The 3,959-nt window shown below is 35.8% G+C and overlaps 1 pseudogene; it reads left to right on the top strand.

Annotated features, from left to right (window-relative positions):
• Positions 1 to 2,256: 2,256 nt before the first annotated feature.
• On the top strand, positions 2,257 to 3,184 carry LOC143649217 (olfactory receptor 7A17-like; annotated as a pseudogene).
• Positions 3,185 to 3,959: the final 775 nt, after the last annotated feature.

A 3,959-nucleotide genomic window follows, 5' to 3' on the forward strand; every position in this document is an offset into this window, starting at 1 on the left:
AAAACTTAAAATTACAGATCCAAGAAGTGCAGTGCACCCCAAAGAGAATAGACCCAAATAGGCATTCTCCAAGACACTTACTAGTTAGAATGTCAGAGGTCAAAGAGAAAGAGAGGATCTTGAAAGCAGGAAGAGAAAAACAATCCGTCACATACAAGGAAAACCCAATAAGACTATGTGTAGATTTCTCAGCAGAAACCATGGAAGCTGGAAGACAGTGGGATGATATATTTAAATTACTAAAAGAGAAAAACTGCCTACCAAGACTTCTGTATCCAGCAAAATTGTCCTTCAAAAATGAAGGAGAAATTAAAACATTTACAGACAAAAAGTCACTGAGAGAATTTGTGACCAAGAGACCAGCTCTGCAAGAAATACTAAAGGGAGGACTAGAGTCAGATATGAAAAGACAGAAGAGAGAGGTATGGAGAAAAGTGTAGAAAGAAGGAAAATCAGATATGATATATATAATACAAAAGTCAAAATGGTAGAGGAAAATATTATCCAAACAGTAATAACACTAAAAGTTAATGGACTGAATTCCCCAATCAAAAGACATAGACTGGAAGAATGGATTACGACCCAGCAATACCACTGCTAGGTATCTACTCAAAGGACTTAAGGGCAAAGACACAGATGGACATTTGCACACCAATGTTTATAGTAGCATTATTAACAATTGCAAAGAGATGGAAACAGCCAAAATATCCATCAACAGACGAGTGGCTAAACAAACTGTGGTATATACCTACGGTGGAATATTATGCAGCTTTAGGAAAGAATAAACTTATGAAGCATGTAATAACATGGGTGGACCTAGAGAACATTATGCTGAGTGAGTCTAGCCAAAAACTAAAGGACAAATACTGCATGGTCCCACTGATGTGAACCGACATTTGAGAATCAGCTTGGAATATATCATTGGTAACAGAGACCAGCAGGAGTTAGAAACAGGGTAAGATAATGGGTAATTGGAGCTGAAGGGATACAGACTGTGCAACAGGACTAGATACAAAAACTCAAAAATGGACAGCACAATAATACCTAATTGTAATGTAACTATGTTAAAACACTGAATGAAGCTGCATCTGAACTATAGTTTTTTGTTTGTTTGTTTGTATCTTTTGTTTTTGTTTTTTTCTTCTTCCTTTTTATATATATATTTTATTATTATTATTTTAATTTTCTTCTCTATATTAATATTCTATATATTTTTCTGCTGTTTTGCTAGTTCTTTTCCTAAATCGATGCAAATGTACTAAGAAATGATGATCATACATCTATGTGATGATATTAAGAATTACTGAGTGCATATGTAGAATGGAAAGATTTCTAAATGTTGTGTTAATTTCTTTTCTTTTTTTAATTAATAAAAAAACAAAAAAGGGATTTATGGGATATTATCAATTCAAAAGTGTGCATCAAAGAGAAAATATGATTTGCTATTTTAATAATTGGCTGTATTTGAACATGGTTGTGTATTTATGAGAAAAAATCAGATGAGAAATACATATTTCCTTGCAGGACTGTTCATACACATTGTGACAGGTGGACATGCTCTCTCAGTTTTATTCACCTAAAAACCAGTTTATTTAATAGGTGACTAGGGGAATAATACAGCATAGCACATTGAAATAATTTCATTACACTTGAGGCTGAATATGCTTATGATTTTGTTAGCCATTTTTTTGCTCTATTTCTCTCTCTATTCAAGTTTTTGTTTTGGTTTAATTGTGATTGAGAGGTTTTATTCTTGTTTATGCTTGCATGTGTTCAAAGAAAAATTGAATATTTTCCCACCAACTTGTTTTCTTGCCATTTAGCCTTTTCCTGAATTTATAATTGTAACTGTGGGAAATGGTTAAAAATTAATTTTGTTTGGTCAAATCAGGTGGCACCACATATTGTGATTCCCTGTTATTTCTCAAACCTAAGAAGATTTTCAGCATCCTTTGTGTTGTGAACCACCTTTGTATATGTGTTGCCAACCTGTTTTCCTGTTGTTACAGCTTGGCTTTTATGGTAGATCATTTTTATGTATCATCACCTGTGTAAGGATTTGGAAGGCATTCTTATTTTGTCTTCAATTAAAGAGAACCCTTAACTTTTTCATCAATGTATTTCATCAATATGTATTTATACAATATTAAAATATAACTTGTCATCAAAATGTAAATTATAGCTAGTTGAATAATACCTGTTTGTTTGGGAATTAGTCATGTTTTTCATCTATTTTTAGGTAGTCACACCAATAACATGCAACCAGAAAATGAAACAGAAATTTCAGAAATTTATCTCCTGGAATTTCAGAGGAAGCAGAACTGCAGCCTTTCCTCTTTGGGCTCTTCCTGCCCATGTACCTGGTCACCGTCACTGGGAACCTACTCATCACCCTGGTGACCATCTGTGACACACACCTGCACATGCTCATGTACTTCTTCCTCTCCAACCTGTCCTTTGCTGACATCTGTGTATCCTCCACCATCATCCCAAAGATGCTGGTGAACATCCAGTTGCAGAGGAGAGTCATAAAATATGCAGACTGCCTCACCCAGATGTACTTTTTCTTACACTTTATGGGGTTGTATGATATTCTCCTGACTGTGATGGCTTATGATGGCTTCGTGGCCATCTGTCACCCCCTGCACTACGCAGTCATCATGAACCCCCATCTCTGTGTCCTGCTGGTTCTGGGGTCCTGGATCATAATTTTTCTGAATGCTTTGTTACAAGGCATAATGGTGTCATGACTGTCCTTTTGTGCACCCTTGGAAATGTCCCATTTTTTTGTGAATATAATCATATGGTCCAACTTGCCTGTTCCCACACCTTCCTCAATGAGATAGTGATGTATTTTGTAACTGTGCTGCTTGGTGGAGGGCCATTTATTGGCATTATTTTCTCCTATTCTAAGATTGTTTCCTCCATACATGTGATTTCATCAGCTCTGGGGAAGTATAAAGCATTTTCCACCTGTGCATCCCACCTCTCTGTGGTCTTCTTATTTTACTGTACGAGTATTGGTGTGTACATAAGTTCTTTTTCTATGTCTAGTGCACACGCAAGTGCCCAAGCCTCAGTCATGTACACTGTGGTCGCCCCCATGCTGAACCCCTTCATCTACAGTTTGAGGAAAAAAGAGCTAAAGGGGGCTCTGAAGAGACTCCTTGGTTTAAGAGCATAAAATGTTCATTGGTTCTGGGACTGAAGAAGTGCAGTGATGGAAGTGCTCAAACCCTCAGTGACTAAATTAAGAGTCTTTGAAATTTCATGGCAACTAAACATATCATAGATCTATGACATTAAATATGTCAAAAAAGATTATATTATGCATGCCATTAGTAAAGGAGAGAATTGCTGTTGATGGTTTTCATCAACTCATAAAGTAAGAAACCTTGACTTTGATGTGCAAAATATTATGCACTTGGGTGCAGATCCGGGTAGCATGTTCTGTATTACTAATGGGAAATAAATAAGACTTTTCATTCCTCTAAAGTAAATAGCTGAACTTTTCTATTTTTTGTGAGAAAAATTAATTTAACAAAAATTAAATCGTGCATTTAATTACAGCACAATCTATTGGCTGATGCTTTCTTCCAACTTTTATAGCTTTAATGTTCAAAACTCTGTTCAATCTTCATGGTGAAATGATGATTTACTCAAGAGCTTGAAATCCAGCCTAATGATTCCTCTGGGAATGGAGTGTTGTGGGTAAGGGCACAAGTTCATCCTGAATATGGATGCATGTCCACTCAACATCTACTGCTTAACCCAAATGGACTCTCAAAGGCAGTCACTTTTTAATATACTTCTCTTAAATCAATGGGAATAACAGTGTGATTGTAAGTACTATTCTCAGATACCTGAACGAATCAGTATAAACAGCAGTTGATTTTTCTGTCTGCAATTCTGCTCACATTGATTATTTTCATGATTCACCTCTAATCTTTGAATTGGTA

Source organism: Tamandua tetradactyla, chromosome 11, assembly GCF_023851605.1.
Source record: "Tamandua tetradactyla isolate mTamTet1 chromosome 11, mTamTet1.pri, whole genome shotgun sequence".
NCBI lineage: Eukaryota > Metazoa > Chordata > Mammalia > Pilosa > Myrmecophagidae > Tamandua > Tamandua tetradactyla.